Below are 18918 nucleotides of genomic sequence, written 5' to 3'. Positions count from 1 at the left end.
ACTACATTTGGAACTATTAATGGATTGCAACAAATGATTTTTTCTACGCAACCCCCTTTGATGAGTCAACTCAGTCTCCCTTTTCACTGCACAGATGCATACTGCACATCACTGGGAGATTGGGACTGTATGAGATACATAAAGAAATGTACAGAGAATGGTAACTCACTGATAATATTACTACCATTATCTATAACGAGTACGATTAGGTATGGCTGATCACCTGGCTAGTTCAAGCTGGATCACATGATATTCGTAACGTAAACTTAACTTACCTCTGAGTGTGAGCAGTATGCTATTTAAAAATAAAATATTAGCATTGTAAAACACAAAATAAATTTGACGCACCAAGCCCAGCAAACTCGGCGCCCAGAGCAGGTCGAGCAGGTCCTGTTCCTTAACCGGTATGTTGGCCAAGCAGACTCCCCCACGTCAAACCCACTCTCAGGCCTGCTGCCAGCATGGAGGGGAGGTGGTGCTGCACATAAAAAACAAGCGCGGCCACCTCTGCCTCGAAAAAGATTTGTGCCTAGATGCATCAAGGGTTTTTGCATTCGCAAACGGTGCGAATCGCAAAATTCGGCCGTTTGCGAATGCAAATCCCGTTTTTGGGATGCATCAAGCATTTTGGTATTTTCGCAATTTTTGAAATCGCAATTTTGTTGCGATTTCTGAAATTGCGATTGCATTTAAGAAATCGCAATTTTGCGATTTCTTAAATGCAATGCATGATTACTTTATAATTGCGAATTCGCAATTTGGAAGGGATAAATTAGCATGAAGTTGAACTTCATGCTAATTTATAGAACACTTTCAAGCATGCACTAGTTGCATATTTGAAAGTTTTAATTTACACACACACATGTCCTTGGGTCATGTGTGTGTGTAAATTGCACTTACAGTTCAATTTCAGGGGTGCAGGGAGGGGTTCTTTGAACCCCCCCTGCACCCTTGAAATTGCATTCACATGTTGCGAATCGCAATTTGAAATTCGCAAAATGTAAATGCCGTCCCATTGATTCCTATGGGCCTATCGGCCCATAGGAATCAACGGGAAGGGTTTTCCTTAATTGCGATTCGCAAATTGTGAATCGCAATTAAGGAAAATTACTGAATCGCAAAATAATTTGCAATTTTTTGGTGCATAGCATTTTGCGATTTCTTAATTACGATTCCTTAATTTTCGCAATTAAGAAATCGCAAAATGTTACAATGATGCATCTAGGGGCTGGTGAGGCTGCACCCTGTGAAAGAGTCACCTAGATACAGTGAATATTATTTAGTAATATCCTTTAATGGAGCTTGTAAATCAGCTTCCATGTTCATCCTAGTACATCAATTGAATGCCCACTGTGCATTCCTTAAGTCTTAGCATTCTTTTATAAGTAATGACATCATAATGTCATTTACACGTTACTACACACCCCTTGGTGATGTCTGTGACCGCAAGGTGTGAGGCTTGTAGCAGCCACACAAGCATCGCCACTTGCTGTCTGTCGCTGCTCCTCTGACATGGCGTCTGGTAGAAATAGGAAGTAGGAAGGAAGTAAGAGAACAGAGAAGCAGAAAGGAAGACCTAAAAAAGGAAAAAAGGAAAACAAAAACAGTACTAAAAGTCACAGAAAACGATTTAAAAAAAGACAAAAACATCAAATGCACAAACACAAAGATACATACAGATAAAAATAAGATAAATGAGGAGTGGATGAGTGGGCTGGGGAGGATTAAATAGATATTAAAGGGATACAAAATTAGGCCCAGCGCCATGCAGAGAACACAGTTTGGTGCCATTTGCACTAATTTTTCAGTGTGCAAAGTGCTACTGGCCTGAAAAAGTAGCACGAATGAGCAGACGTGCACGGTTCGGCCCGTTCTGCAGAATCTCGCAGAGTTTTTTTCCGTGGAGCAAAACTCTTGTGAGTTCTTTCCAGGCCTACATACAACATAATGAAAAGTCAGTAAGTGCTAGAAAAATTATATATGCAATAAAAAAGTCGGATTAGCTAACCTGTACATATTCACAAGGAACTGGCTGCTCTATATACATGCATGTTCAGAAGAATGTGTCAAAGTGAGAAGATTATCAGCTTAATAAAGTTGTCGACATTTCTTAACAGAACTGTCAGTATTTGCATGAAGTCATCATCAGGACAGTGTGTGGTATTCTTATCTTAAGCTGAGCCAAGCTTACCTGTTGTATTCTATGGCTCATGCATCTGTATTGTGTTCCACTGTAGAATGAAGCTTTGATAGAATGTTTTGCCTCAAGCTAAAGTCAGTTGTAAGTTGGGCTTTGGAGGATGAGGTCTCTTACTTTGAAGATACAATAAAAACCTCAACAACTTTATTACTACATCCCTGCTGTTCATTTCTTTAGCTACACTACATTTTGGCGACGATTGGACTTCACCCACCTGCAGAGACCTCAACTTAACTTCTCTATTTTGACATTTTAAAGACTTTCTTCTTGTCTTCACTTGGATTGCCTCCTTTCTACTTAAAAAAAAGGCTTTCCTTTTATTAGAGGACAAGGCACATTCCTTTCTGGTTTCCACCGAAGATTTTCAAAGATTTTCAACTCCTTCTAATAAGGATTATTTGCAATGTGTTTGTTACTCTTTGGATTCATTCGAGGCACTCATCCCACTGTTGAAACTCGTCTTACATTTTTGCGGGGGGAGAAAACTGCCTCTCTGCTAACCTTCCCTGGTTTGTGGTTACTTCTCAAACCGTTACCTGGCAATCTCAAGCTCATCAATAACAACAAACATCGACATCGGCTATTTGTTTGGCTTCAAACTGTTGCCTGGCAACCTCAAGATCAACAAGTTCCAGCATCAGAGAAGCTCCTAGCAACCTACCTGTGTTGCGCAAGTATCTTACCTGCGCTCCCTGCCACGTATGGACTCCGTGTCTCTCCTGTGACATCTTTGGATGTTCAGGTTCCCTGCGACGGCAGTCACTGACGAAGCGCGTCTCTCTCTTCACTCTACGTGCTGACGTCAGCACGCGACTTTACGCCCCAGCGCCATCTTGAGAGATCTTCAGGTTCCCTACCATAACAGCGACTGACGAAGCGCGTCTTTCTATCCACTCTACATGCTGACGTCAGCATGCGACGTTACGTTCCAGCGCCATCTTTGTTTTCAAAAGCGCTGATCGGCACAGCTTCAATTGCCGGTTATATTATTCACTAACTAATACCAAAAAAGAGCTGGCTCTAATCAGTAAGGCTGAGCACTTAGAACAACATAACAAGGGAATATGCCTAAACTGATAAAGTTATCAAAGCAGTGAATGGCTTCAAACGGAAGAAAAACTAATTTCAACCGGAGTTTTGCTACTTAATAGCTATTTATTCATTTTTAATGAAAAAAATGCAATACATGAATTCCAAACAGGTTGCATACATTAAATAAAGGTGAATAGGACACAACACTATAAAATCACACATACATTTACACTAGTCAAGCATATCACAGTCATTCAGCTCACATACATACACTCATACGAAACTCGACACAACCTGGGGTTACGGATGTGCCAGTGTGAGGAAGTAAAACAAAACAGGACTGCTCTGTAAATCAAACAAATGTTACAAAAAAAATTTTTTTTTTCAAAGGAAATAGTACACTCCAATAATTTAGTAACAATGATAATTGTCAGCAAACATTTCATCAACACTGTGTACTTTACAAAAACTCGAGTGTGGTATCACTCAACACTAGGGTTTATAAGAGCAGATCCTTAGACAGAGGCCTAAGCGTTTCGAATCCCTACAGATCACAATGGGGATTCTCCTCAGGGCCAGAAAATTTCTGAAAAACAGAAGACAGAGTCTACGTGTCAGCTTATTCCCAAAAATTTAAGAAAACTAGTGAGTGAAAACCACCATCATTCCAAACAGCTTACCCTCCTTGTATGTAGGACAAAAATAATGTGGTGTGGCAGACTCCTGCAAAGATAGAACAGAAAAGATGGAGAAGAATAATTTAGTATTCCTGTATTAATGAACTGATGATAAGTATTCTAAAATGAAGGGGAATTGAAATTACCTATCAAAGAAAACAGTGGGTCCACGGCGGAGCCATGTATTTTGTAAAAAGGGGGGAGACCTGCAAGAGAAATGATGTGTTGAAGCCCTAGCTCTACCAAAAAATTCTGTTGTTTTGGTGCCCGTTTGGACAACGGTAAGAATCGAGCCTTGCCGTAAACTTCTGTAAAACGATCTTTCAATGGAGATGATAGTGCCGAAAAATCAACAGGCAGCTTTTTACACACGCTGAAATCATGAAAAAATATACTTTAATTCAAACTGGACAACTCAGGAGAGGGCATCCTCTTATGTAGAACCGTAAAACAATCATATGTCTTACCATGGGACTTATACGTGGTCTCTTTAATGAGCGCAGTGGATCAGTGCGAGAATGCCGGGTGTTTGGTCGGATCTCCGATATCAAGGTAACTGGGTATACATCGTTTTTCGAAAAGAGTTCCTGTAATACCAATTGAACATCACTTAGCCATATTGGCAAAAAAATGCGGGTAAAAAGGAATCGAATTGGTTAAGATCTAACGGTATACCTAATCAGCGTGGTTCGGTGCACTGATCCAGCTGACATGCGCAGAAACAAGAGTTTTTGAAGTCTTAGTGCAATATGACAGAACACAAATTCCTGAGTGAACTGCTGAATTCAGGGGGGCATAAAAAACACACATTATAAGCAGGGACTGTTCAAAAGTAAGAGAAGAGACATCCGTTCTGGGAACAGCGGAAAAGCGGGTGTCTTAACAGAGAAAGCGTCTCGAGCAGCGTTATCGGACAGCGTCAGTGGAGCACTGGTCTCCTGTGCAGGCGATCTGTGGGCAAATGCTACCAGCCTATAGAATCCCCGGGTTATGTACAACCCGGTTCAGGAAAGCCCGCCCATAAGCGGGAGTGGTGTAGAAATTCTTAAAGACACAACGTGTCGTATATATTGTTAACAGGCAGGGGACAAAAATCTTGAGCCCAAGAAACAAAGGGCAAGTCCTACTGGGTAACGGCTACTGAAAAGGTATAATTCAAAGTTAATAAATTTCAGCTAGTTCATTTAGACCTATAACGGCGGTATTGAACTTGACAATAAGGAGTGCTTCCCTTTTAGATAGTTTAGAATCCCAGTCTCCTCCACGAGGATCACGTTCCACTTTTGAAATAATGGTCCATTTCAAATCTTTGATCTGGTGATTTAATCTGTTCCAATGGTTTACCAGAGGTGCTGTCTCAACTCTATTCTTTAACCTTGACTTATGCTGGGAAATTCTCTGGCGGACCTCTTGATTGGTTTTTCCAATGTATAAGAGTCCACACGGACACAGGATCCCGTAAATTACGTATTTGGACTTGCAATTACTAAATGTTTCGTGTTTCCACGAGACACCTTTGTGTTGAAACAGAGAACCCTCTATCGTTGTATCACAACACAAGCAGGTCCCGCATTTATGGTGTCCTGTGATGGGAGTTAAACCCATCATTTGACGAATTGACGGAGGAGCTTCCTTGGGAGTTGCTGCTCTCACCACATAGTTGGCAATACTATTCTCTTTCTTGAAAGCAAAAAGGGGAGGCTGGTTAAGACTCTCGTCCAAATTTTTAACTAAGTGCCAATTCTGTCCGATCACTTTTTTTAATTGGTTGGAATTGGGACAATAAGTTGTTACACACACCTGTCGTTTTAACTGCGGTTTGTTTCGTCTCTCCAGAAGAGTTTCCCTAGGTGTCCAACGTGCCCTTTTCATTGAATTGCGTACCAGTTTTTTCGGGTATCCCCGGTCACATAATTTGGACACCAGGTTGGTGGCATGAAACTTATAATCTCCGTTGGATGTGCAATTTTTTTGTATGAGTGTATGTATGTGAGCTGAATGACTGTGATATGCTTGACTAGTGTAAATGTGTGTGTGATTTTATAGTGTTGTGTCCTATTCACCTTTATTTAATGTATGCAACCTGTTTGGAATTCATGTATTGCATTTTTTTCATTAAAAATGAATAAATAGCTATTAAGTAGCAAAACTCCTGTTGAAATTAGTTTTTCTTCCGTTTGAAGCCATTCACTGCTTTGATAACTTTATCAGTTTAGGCATATTCCTTTGTTAGGTTATATTATTCAAGCGCTGATCGGCACTGCTTCAATAGCCGGTCGTATTATTCGCCTTTCCCTGCAAACACTGATCAGCACAGCTGACTTCAACATAAGATTCTTTCTGCTCATCGTGCGCTGATCGTGGCAGCTGTTTCCACCCATGGTAATCAGTTTATTCATACTGCGCTGATCAGCATAACTTTTACACTTCATCCCTACACTGATCATTATTTATCTTATGCTGGTCATTACAGCTTGCTCCTTCACACTTATTCATCTTGCTTGAGCTCTTGCAACACAACATTCAAGAAAGAGAAGAGGTACTTTTCTTTTACTCACACCAATCTGCTCAGCATCTAGCAGATTATTGACTCAACTTTCAGACAGTTTATTTACTTTACTCATGTGATGTTTGATACTCGTCTACTCACTATCTAGCAAGTTATTAACTCAACATCCAGTCAGTTTGTTTACATTATTCATGTGATAGTTGATGTTCATCTCATTATTATCTTGGTTTGCTTGTTATAATCACATTTTTCTTTTGAAAGTGTTATAGATATTCTTCTGACTTAAGTAAGGAAGATTTACAGAACTTTTCTTTCTGTCTTGAAGTTGGTTAATATATCGACATTTGATTGTTACCATGCAAAACGTTATGGCCCGCCATTTTTTCTGGCTGAGCCCGGAGATCCGCCCATACCATGGCTTAAGTGGAAAAAAGTTTTCACTCATTATGCGAGGGTATGTGGCGCCTCTTTGAGTGCAGAGAGAAAATTGTCTTTATTCATGCACTGTCTGGGTTCAGAGGGACAGGATGTCTTTCAGAACCTTCCTGATTTGTCTGATGCTGATGGAGGGGCGCTCAATGAGTATGAGATATGTATTAAAAAAATGGACTTACACTATCTACCCAAATTGAGCATGGTATTAGAACTGTTTCATTTTGGCAAAAGAATGCAGAGGCAGGATGAAACTGTAGAACAGTACGTTACGGCTGTTCGCAAACTGCCTTCGATGTGCACTTTTGGAAGTACCCTGGATGAGCGACTTAGAGATCAGCTCATGCTTGGTTCTTCTCTAGAAAAAGGCAAAGACTATTTATGTCAGTAAGACAGCCCCACACTTCAAGAAGTCATAACTGCTCTTAAGTTACACGAACATTCCAACACCTGTTCTGAGGTAATTTGCAAGAATAATGTAGATGAGAAAAGGAATCCAACGGATGTTAAAGAAATTAAGGCGTCCACCTCAGCTTTACTGAATAAAGTGTCTATTTCTGATTCTGGAAATCCTAGTAACAGCAAAAGTTCTATTTCTACCACTAAATCCTATACTTTTAAGTGCTTTTGTTGTGGCAATACTGGACATTTGGCCAATTCGAAAGATTGCTGTGGGTGGAAAGCAAACTGTTCCTTTTGTAAGAGAAAAGGGCATTTTTCAAGTTGTTGTAGATCCAACAAAAGTCAGAAGAAGGTGAGGGAGGTGGACATTTATGATCACAGTAAAAATTAATCTGTGGTATGTCAAGTTGATGACTTTAAAGTGGATGGTCCTATAGAGAAAGTTCTGATTAATGACTGTTGTGTGGACATGCTGTTTGACTCCGGTGCCAAAATTACACTAATACCTAGGACCTTCTTTGAGAAAAACTTACTGAACAAAGTCAAATTACTCAAACCCGACATAGGTCCCAGGGGTTCTGGTGGTCAGATAATAAACCTGTTTGGTTGTTTCATGGGCACAATTGATTTCAAGGGAAGGATCACAGCTGGTAAAATTTATGTATCAATGAAAGTGGATTCTCTTATTAGCTGGGCGCATCAGAGAGACCTTGGAGTCTATCTTGACCCCAACGAGGTTCCTTCGGTGCGTCTGAGAGATCTTCCTGGTGTGGCTGTGGTTTCAGATCATGGCGATTGGGTCAAAAAGTTTCCTAATGTCTTTGACAAGAAACTTGGTTGTCTTAAAAAATATCTGCATCTCATCAAACTGAAGAAAGACTCTGTCCCCAAGGTTGCTAAGGTCAGAAATATTCCACTTTTGGTCAGGGACAAAATGAAAGCGGAGTTGGATAAGTTAATAACCAATGGTGTTATAGAAGAAGTCGGAGCCACAGAATGAGTTTCTCCAGTGGTGATGGCCCGTAAGGCCAACGGTGAGACAAGATTATGCATCGATATGAGGGAACTCAACAAGGCTGTTGTAGTTGACCATTACCCCCTGCCCAACATTACTGAAAGGTTGTCTTCCTTGGATGGTGCCACGCACTTCTCCACGTTGGATCTTTCCTCGGCCTATCATCAGGTCAGGCTGCACCCCTCTTATCAAGACTTCACCACATTCATCATTCCCTTCGGCACTTATAAGTTCTTGAGGATGCCTTTCGGCTTGATTTCAGCTGCCTCTGTGTTCCAGAGAGTGATGGAGAATACTTTGGCTGGTCTTCATGGGGTTAAGGTCTACCAAGACGACGTGCTAGTTCATGGTGGGCTTGCAGAGAACATGATAATAGGGCGTGTGCGGTTTTGGGTAGGTTACAAGATGCGGGTCTCACCCTTAGGCTGGATAAGTGCAGATTTGATGTAGAAACCATAGAGTATCTTGGACATTTGGTTTCTGGGGCTGGGATCAAACCTAAGCCGTCTCTGGTAGAAGCTATCACCAATCTCAAATACCCTGAGAACAAGGATGAGTTCGTTAAATTTCTTGGTTTGCCCAGAAAACTGAAAAAATTAGAAGCTTACTAAAAAAGGGACAGGAGTTTGTCTGGGACAAGGGTTGCTGTTTTGAATATGATCTGATCAAGACGTGTCTCAATCATGCCCAAAATCTCTCTAGCTTTGATCCCACTAAAGACTCATACATAATGACGGACCCCAGTTGTAAAGGCGTTGGCGCTGTTCTTTTACTCTGACTCTCCCTACGACACTTCAATTTTCCTTAGCCCTGAGGAGTCGCGGGAAGACTGTCCCATAAGCGACGAAACACGTGTCGGCTGGTTCTCTTGAACATTAAAGACACCTTTTCCAACGACTGACTCCAAGAAAACCAATTAATTATTTGTTTGCATATGAAAGGCTTTGTCTCCATTGTCTCAAGTGTCTACACTGACATCACTGTTTAATAATTAGAGTGTGCATAGGTTTCTGTCTTTTACTGTAATTGTAATTGTAATTGCAATTGCCAATTTGTATCGTGCAACAATCGCTCCAAGGAGCATCTAGGCGCCCGTGTAAGGTCAACCAGATGTCAGGTTGCCTCTCTGCTTACTTGACCAGATCCGGAATCACACTAGGCTTCTGGCAGTTGTATCTTGGAGATTAAAAATCCAGGTTTTTAGGTGTTTACGAAAATCTGTTTCCTTGTCCAATACTCTCAGATGTGGGGGGAGAGTATTCCACGCTTTTGCACCCAATACCGCCAGGGACTTGCCCCCTCGGGTTTTGAGTCTGAACCCTGGGACGGTAAGCAGTTTGGCGGTTGAGGATCGTAATGCTCGAGTTGGGCAGTATCTCTTGAATTTTTTCCTTAGGTATAGTGGACCTAGGTCATGAACAGCTCGAAAAGTAATTATTAGTACTTTAAACAAGACCCTTTTTGTTATGGGCAACCAGTGTAATGCATTGAGAGCTTTGGTTGCTGATGATCTTTTCGGCCATTTCAGAACCAGCCTTGCTGCTGCATGCTGCACCATCTGAAGTTTATGTGTGACTACTTTATTGGTACCAGCATAGAGGCTGTTGCAGTAGTCGATGCGTGATGTTACTAATGCAACCGTAACTGTTTTTCTTGCTTCAAAGGGCAACAAATCAAAGAACTTCCTCAGCCCCTTTATCACCCCAAAGCACATGCCTGCCACTCTAGCCGCTTGTTGTCTAAAAGACAGGTCAGCGTCGAAGCACACCCCCAGATTGCGGGCCGAGTTGGTAGTATGAGGCGGTATTTCTGCCTTTTCTGGCCACCATAGTCTGGGGATGAAATCATTTTTTGGGCCTATTGGCATGATCTCAGTTTTACCAGTGTTGCATTTTAGGTGATTTATCCGCATCCATTCAAAAGTGGCCGTTAGGCAACCTTTGAATTTTTCCTCCCAGACCTGGTTATCCTTATCCATTACCAGGATCAGTTGTGTATCGTCGGCATAGGCTATTACATCTATGCCAAATGACGATATCAACTTTATCAGAGGTGCGGTATAAACATTAAACAGTGTCGGGCTCAAGCTTGAACCCTGAGGAACTCCCGTCAACAGTGATTTTTCACTGGAACAGAATTCCCCCAGGGTCACCACTTGTCTCCTGTCACTTAAAAAGTTCTTTATCCACTCCAGGACTATGCCTGTAACGCCAGATGTTATTAGCCGGTCTATTAGGATGACATGTGAGACCATATCGAAGGCCGCCGACAGATCTAATAAGATCAGGACGGCCTTCTTACCTTGGTCTAGAGCTGAGCGGATAGTTTCGGTAGTGAACAGGAGGGCCGATTCCGTGGAATGTTGGGTCCTGAAACCTGCTTGGTTGGGGTGCCATACTTCACTGTCTCCCAAGAAGCGTGTCAGCTGTTTGTTTACCATTGACTCTGTGATTTTACACTGAGCCGGAAGTAGTGAGATGGGTCGTAAGTTTGACAGTGTGGTGGGGTCGGAAAGTTGTTTTTTTTGCAGTGGTTTCACTGCTGCCAGTTTCCACTCTAGGGGGACATTGGCCGTGGACAGTGAGGTGTTGACAATATCATTTATTGCTGGGTTGGCAGTTTCTACAATGAGGTGTAGGAGTCTAACAGGGCATGGGTCAAAAGGTGATCCTGATTTTGTTGCCAAAATTGCTCTTCTAGTCTCCTCCAGACTAATTGGTTGGAAGGTTGTTAACTGAGTAGCCCCTTGCCTTGTTATGTCATCCTCTTTCCTTGGCTCTAATATTGGGACCTCAAAGTCCTTCGTCAAACCCTGTACTTTTCCCTCAAAAAAGTCTGCGATCTTATCACAGAGCGTCTGTGAGGGCGGAATAACCTGCGCTAAGCATTTTGGTTTATTAAAATCATTCACAATTTTGAATATTTCTTTATGTTTGCTGTTAGCTGTTTCTATTGCCGATGAGAAATACCTCTTTTTTGCCTCTTTAATTTGCGCATGGTAAGCACTCTTTATCTTTTTATATTTGCTACGTTCTGTGCTACGATAGTTTTTCCGCCAGCTACGTTCAGCTCTTCTTAGCTCCCTTTGTTTATTTTTGAGTTCTCGGTCGAACCAAGGTGCGGATGTCTTCTTTCTTTCGCGCCTCGTTCTGTTTCTTCCCTGCCCAACCATACCTTTCAGTTCATTCATCCATGTCCTGAAAGTAGTGGGATTTGGAGGTCCTGTCAGCTGGGGTCTACAATCTCTGGCCATGGTGATTAATTCTGGGTGGGACATTATCGTTTTCCACTCATCCCTTTTAGCCTGGCTACGTTCTTCCTCATGCTAATTCTTTCTGTTGAGCACAAGGGGAAGCATAAAAGGGATCAGCATATGGTCAGTCCATGTTTGGGGTCTAAGGGGGTCGGTTGTTAAAGTGTCTAAATTAGTGGCGATGCAGTCTATCGTATGACCCGCCTCATGGGTGGCCTGGGTATCACAAATAGTGAGGCCCAGTACCTCCATGGTTTCCCGATAGGAGGCAGCAGATACGTCTGTTGTGGACTCTAAATGGATGTTTATATCCCCCAACAAGGTAAAATTAGAATACCTAAGTATCAGTGGGCTGAGCACTTCTCCGATGCTCCCCAGAAAGCCTGTGCATGGTCCTGGTGGGCGATATATCAATGCCCCAGTGAAGGAGAAGTTATCATTAATTTTTATAATAAAACCCATCCCTTCCGCATCATTTAACTCGTGAAGTTGTGTCACCGAGCAGCTGAAAGTGTCCCTATGTATAATGGCCACTCCTCCACCCCGTTGTTCGTTCCCTCTATCTACTCTTTGTATACCATATCCTGGAGGCAGGGCGTGTACCACATCGGGGGTGCACCGAGGTTTAAGCCATGTCTCTGTGATAAAGAGGCAATCTAAATTGTCATCAATCAATAGGTCCTGAATGTGCTGGGCATGCTTCGGCACAGATCTAGCATTTATTAAGGCTGCCTTAAGGCTATTATGGGGTGTTGAGAGAGCCGAGACTTGAAACCACAAAAAAGTGCGTTGGCAGGTCTGGCAACTCACCGGGCCTGTCCAGTCTGAGGGATCAAGTTTATGTAGGTCACAGCAGGGCTTTGCTTGTAGAGCCAGCAAATCTTGTCTATTATAGCTCCTGGTTTTGATGTTCCTAAGAGAGTTGTTGGCCCTGCGCCCGGCCTGTGCGTGGACGGGCGCAGACCGGCTGGACTCTGGCTTGACTCCGGCGTGAATACGGCGTGCCCGCTGAGCGCGTCCGCTGCGCGGAGTCATGGCCGTCTATTTTTATAGTGGCGCCTCTCGCCACAAGGGAGGCTAGCCCTACCCAAAATGGCCGCCGCCGTATTCCGCCCGTGCCTCAGGTAAGACAGCCCTGAATTGGCCGGTTGCTCTGGGGGGAGGCTGAGGAGCTGTCAGTGCAGCGCGGAATTCGGGGGTGCAGATGTTTTTTTTAAAATGATAAAATAAAGTAAATGCCTCCACCCTCAATCGGTGAAGACAAGCGCCGCAATAAATCCGCGCGCTAGTGCAGGGGGGGGTAGGACACACAGGTAAATAATCTCAACAAGATTAAGAACAGTTTAAAAAGCGACTGCCCGGCTCAAGCCTCAGGCGTCAAGTAACACAGTAACTGTACGCAGTGTTAGCCTGGGCTGACACTACATTGAGGGGTAGGTCATTCCCTCACCCTTTTTGCACCTCACATTCTACTAAAAATCGCCAAATATTATTGCGCTAATACTTATCTGTGCGCCCTTTTTCTCGAACCTGACTAAAAACCCTTTTCTCAGACCCTGTGTTGGTGTGTGTTGATATGTTTTCCAGGTGGCCATTCATTAAGATTGTCAACCGTGTTGACTCTACTTCTGTAATCTCTTTTCTAGATGACCTGTTTGCAAATGAAGGTTTGCCAAGCTCAGTGCTTACTGATAATGGTGTACAATTCACTTCAGGTGTTGTCGAGGATTTTCTGAGTGAAAGAAGTGTTGTGCATGAGCATGCATCACTTTATCATCCAGAAAGCAATCGAGTTGTTGAGTGATTCATCAGAGTCATAAAAGAAGCCATGCAGTTGGCTCTTGTGTCCAGCTGTGACTGGGAAGAAGCCGTTAAGAAAAAGGTTTGTGAATACCGGCTCACTGTACATTCCTCTACTGGTGTGACTCCTTTTGCCTTGTTTAAAGGGAGGTCGGCTTGTACACCTCTCAAACCTTCTTGGATCTCTCCGTTCTGGTACTGCGGATTTAGGTGATATCACAGCTGGTTGGAGAGAAAGAGAGTTGGAGAAAATGGATAGGAGAAAGAGTGCATATGATGTGAGGAAAGCTGTAAAAAAATTGTTGTGAATGTTGGAGATGTGGTAAGGATAAAATTACCTGAGAGAAAATTTTGTGTTTCCAAATATAGTCAACCTTTTAAAGTTATCAAACTGTTAGGTAATGATGTTAGGACACAAGATCATTAGGTTTGGAACCTCAATAGGATTGTCAAATGTTGTTCCAATGATTCTGAACAAGACATATCTCTTCCTTCCACTTTTTCACCAGGTAACTCCGTGAGAAGATCTGAAAGAGAAAGATCTGCTCCCTCTCGCTTTAAAGATTTTGTATAAGTGTACTCATTTCCCTTCTTTTTGTCCGTTTTGTTCTGTTGATGATAAGAAGGAGGTGTTGTGGTATTCTAATCTTAAGCTGAGCCAAGCGTACCTGTTGTATTCTATGGCTCATGCATCTGTATTGTGTTCCACTGTAGAATGAAGCTTTGATAGAATGTTTTGCCTCAAGCTAAAGTCAGTTGTAAGCTGGGCTTTGGAGGATGAGGTCTGTTACTTTGAAGATACAATAAAAACCTCAACAACTTTATTACTACATCCCTGCTGTTCATTTCATCGGCTACACTACACAGTGTTCCTCAGTTTTGGCAAGAGGAATCTGAGAGTTCCCTGAGTTTTAAACTTAGGATAATCAGTACAGTATATTTCAAAGTATCAACAAATGAATCTCTTATGGGGTGCGATGTTGCTAGCGCTGTTCTATCCGAAATGTATACCCTGTTACAGTGGATAATTATCTCTCCATGTTGTTTTGAGACATCCATGATGCAAGTCAGAATTGAACTCCTAAACTCTGGAAATGTGTAAGTGCAGATATACTACTGCATGATGCAAAACAGGATAAAAGTTCATTGTAAGAGCTCTGTCTATGGCTGAGTATTAATAGCAGTGCTCTTTGCAGGTCAGAATAGATGCACATTAAGGGCCTCCAGTGTAGAGGAAAAAACCTTCATCTCTAATAATCACCAACAATAGGGTTCTAGAATGCTTCTTTGTTTGAGGATGTCAGCTGGGGTTGTAAGATGCACTGTGCCATCATTCACTGGATGCCTTCTTGGAGAGAACTCTGTGAGGCTTTCATTAATGGGATGTCAGTGATGGTACAAGATGAAAGAGATGGTTACGTTTTTTTACATTGATTTCAGTTGTACAATCATTATTGAGAATGTAGTTTGACTATGGCTGCGTTGTGTGAGGTGTTAAAGTCTAGTATTGGTCCGTTATGACCTTTACCCCATGTTAACTGCACTTTGCAAACACATAATGGACAATACACGTCTTTCGTTTTTGATGTGGCCGTTGTATTTACTAATTAATTCTACCAAGAAGCAATGGGCCGCCTCCCTAACCTCCATCGTAACGCTTTTTACCACACGATCCACAGTAAAATAGAAGGGTGAAGAGCAAGTCAGTGCTTAGCGATGAAGGGTTAGGTATCAGCCCAGTGTAATCCAAACCGATGATCACAAATCTACTTTACATGCAAACTTTTATGAAGTGTAATTCTCACGAATATGCTGAGGCACATCAGCCAAAGAACACACATCCTGATACTGTTAATTAGCACAAATCTGGTCACAATCTGTAAAGTTCGGACTCCTTCCTTAAGTGGGATGTAGAGCAGGGATGCGACTTAGAGTGGCCAAAGTTGTAGGTGTTCATGGGTGTGAAATTGTTTCATTTTTGTGAAACATGATTGAATTTGCTGGTTTTCCTAAGGATTCTAGTTTTAACCTTTGAAATATTTTGATACAGAGTTCACACTTGATACATTGCTGAGAGGGAGCTATTTCACTATGAATGGAACCTGTCACATTCGGTTTCACCGTAGAAGGTGTATTCATTCACTCATCTATCTCACTGTTTGGAACCTGTGACTGTTAGACCCCGTTCAGGGGGCAACGGGGGTGATGCAGCGCTACTCCAGAAATAATTTCTAAAATCATATCAACTTTCCCTGAAGTACCAAATCATACATCTACTCATCAGTGGGGCCCAAAACACTGTGTGTTACTCGCAAGACACTTTCATCCTACTTCATGGATCAGTGAATTTCAAAGCAGAGCTGCTGTATCATAGTGGAGCGTCTAAATCAAAAAAATAAATATTTATACTATTTACACCTGCAGTTTAAATGAGTTTTACCATGGTTTTATTTAACAAGACATTTATATTAGACACACCACCATTATGGTTGACAAATCTACTAGTAAAAATTAGGCGTAGGAAAATACAAGACCAGCTTAATTCTCCATTTATCTAATTTTTATTAAAAGCAAAGTTTAGCATGTCTGACAGTTTATTCGCTTTATTTATTTCTTTATTCAAAGTAACTTTTAAAAGGAAATGTTTTATTTCAAATAGTCATTTTCATTTATTTTAAAGATTCAGAAATAGACATTATTATTTAGATTTCAGAACACAAGTTTTAGTAAAAGACAGATAGTTCCCAAAATTCATTTTTCTCCTAACTTCCCTAACTAATAACCTCATCTAAAGCTCAGTTCTCACTCAAAGAAATAAAACATTTATTCAAGAAAATCTTACATCTCATGAAAATTTGCATTTCCGAAGCATCTCAGGAGGAAATCGAAGAGGAGTTTTTTCTTAAGGGAAATCATGACTTTACATACCTTTTTTACTAACTTTATCTATCTACAAAAGTAGCTATCAGCATAAACTCGGATTCTGATTGGACAAATTTGGGGTGGATGAGCATCACCTCATCATTCTAACATTCGCTTTCCGTTGTGTCAGCTAAATTTTAAAGAGTCCTTTGTTTAAGAAAGTCTTTGGCCTAGTCACATCCTCAACTAGCAACTCCGTGAACTTTTCCCACGTTCAGTAATTCCAACGTCCATTCTTTTTGGCAGTCATCAGGACTTCCAGGGCATGTTGTCCTTGAACTGGTTTCGTTCAGGCACAGGCAGCTCACATTCATTCTTGGTTCTGGCGCGCGTGTGCAGTATCTTTCACTGTCACAGTAATCGAAAGCCTCCATATTTCCGTAGGCCTCACGAGCCAGAATGGGAACTATCATAGAAAAAATACAAGTAAATGTTAAATATGGAACTATAGCCCTTCTGTTTACCTCCCCCCATACTAAGGTTTCCCTGTTAGTTATTACCTAGCAAACAAGCGACATATATGCAATTTATACTCACTTATCCTTCGGTTTCAGCCACAAATACATGCACAAAAAGCACATGTATGCTGTTTTTGTTTATTTCGAAGCTTTTGCATTATTTCACATCCCGACAACAACATTAATTATAGTTTTATTTTCGCCATACAAGCAGATTAGTATTCCCACGTGTATTTATGTGTGTATTCTATTCTAAGTTGGTTAATGTTTTCCACACCATGCAATTAATAAAAGTTACAGTTATGAGGAATTTACTTTGCGAGGGGTATACAAAATGTTGTTTCTCCACCTCGCTCCATCAATTCCCTCCTTTGGTGATCTTATCACCAAATATCTCCCAAAATTTTGCAAATTTTATCAAAACATGTTTCGAGTTCTTGAGATTAGTATGGTTTATATTTTAGTATCCTTTTCTTTTGTTTCCTTTAAATACCTTTTCTCGAAATTCCTCCATCTCTATATCACAGTTTTCTCTTTCTCGTTTTTCTTGAATTGCCTTCTTTATTGACTTTCTAACATTCCTTCTTTTTCTATATATGCAACATAATCTTATCATAAAAAACACTAATACTATTATTGTTACTGGAATTAGTATTTTACCTACAATTGAACTACCTATTTCTTGAAACCAATGTTTAACTGCTGAAAGACTTTTACCAAGTACACCCTCAACCTCCAGTGGTTCAATTTCCTTATGCAACTCTGTAATGTTTGTAATGTACTTTTCAATGTTTTGGCTTTTATCTGGAATGTAGGTACAGCAGTGCGGTACCTTCAAAATTCCACAAACTCCTCCTTCTTTTGCCAATATTATATCAAGAGCAAGATGATTTAGCATTACCATAGCTCTCATAGCAACCATTTCAGTATTTACCATTAATAATCCACCTGCTGTGTCTGTTGACAAACGATCTACTATCGTTGATAATCTTCGAATTCGGTTTGCATTAAAAGATATTTCCACTGCTGGTATCAGTGCTCCAAAAATATCACCTATTATTTCTATTACACTCTCTCTTTTTCTACGACTCAAAGGTTTACCTATCTCATGTATTCCATTTGTACCCCTATCTACATGAAATATTTTTGGAAAGACCAGACCCACGTAGCATGTCCCGTACCAATGGTCCGGTAATCTATAGTAAGCTTTGTTCCAACATATAAAATATATTCCAGGAAAAACTGGATCTTTTCCTCATTTAAATCCCCAACCCCTATAATTCTATAGGTGTCTTTACATTGACTCGCTCCCACAAAGTAGTTGTCATACACAGTGTTGTCTCTTCTTATACAGAATTTCCCTAACAATGGAGTATCTATATTTATAGCCACATTCACATTTCTATCATCAATGTTTTCATCTTCAAATGTCCAATATTTGGATTTTTCATGCTTTACCTTTTTACTACGTTTATAAGCTATTATTTACTCTTCAACCATATCTATTTTACATGTCAAATTATTTTTGATGGTGTACTCAATGCTCAATTCGTCTATTTCCAAAAAGAACTATCCCATTACTTAGGCGGGCTTCATTTTATTCAGGGCACTGACAATCTTTAGCTTCGCAAAAACATCATCTGAATTTGAATAATGATATTCTAACTTTCCTGTTTGATAAAACAGGCTTGCAATCACACTACACGTGACACCATATGTAAGTCACCCCTTCTGAAACAGATGCAGGTAATTTTACACAAATATAACAGTCACTAGCATCCATAGTCTTAACATATTCAAATAACAATCTTGAAAATGTATTTTTAGTATAATCGCTAATGGACCTATGTTGATGCATTTCTGGGCTATATGCAGGTTACATGTTAGACTTTGATTCCACATTTTGTCCACTTGAACTCACATTATGTTTCAACTTCACTAAGTTATCCTGGAAAGGAATGACAATAGCTAATATTATCCATATCAATATTAGTAATCCTGTACATATCAAACATGATCTACACCATTTTCTAAAAATAGAACATTTCTTTTCATAATCACTATTAGACTATTTTTTTTACACAATTTTTCTAACAATTTTTCTTCGACCTTTTGTCAGCTATAGATCTTTACCTTTAACTTAGAATGTCCTTCCTATCAGGATTTCAAGTTTTTGTTTTTCACCTTATACCTTTGACCAATTGTTACTTTTCTCTGT

The sequence above is a fragment of the Lissotriton vulgaris genome, chromosome 2_1 (assembly GCF_964263255.1).
Source record: "Lissotriton vulgaris chromosome 2_1, aLisVul1.2, whole genome shotgun sequence".
Taxonomy (NCBI): Eukaryota; Metazoa; Chordata; class Amphibia; order Caudata; family Salamandridae; genus Lissotriton; species Lissotriton vulgaris.
This window is presented reverse-complemented; position numbering follows the sequence as displayed.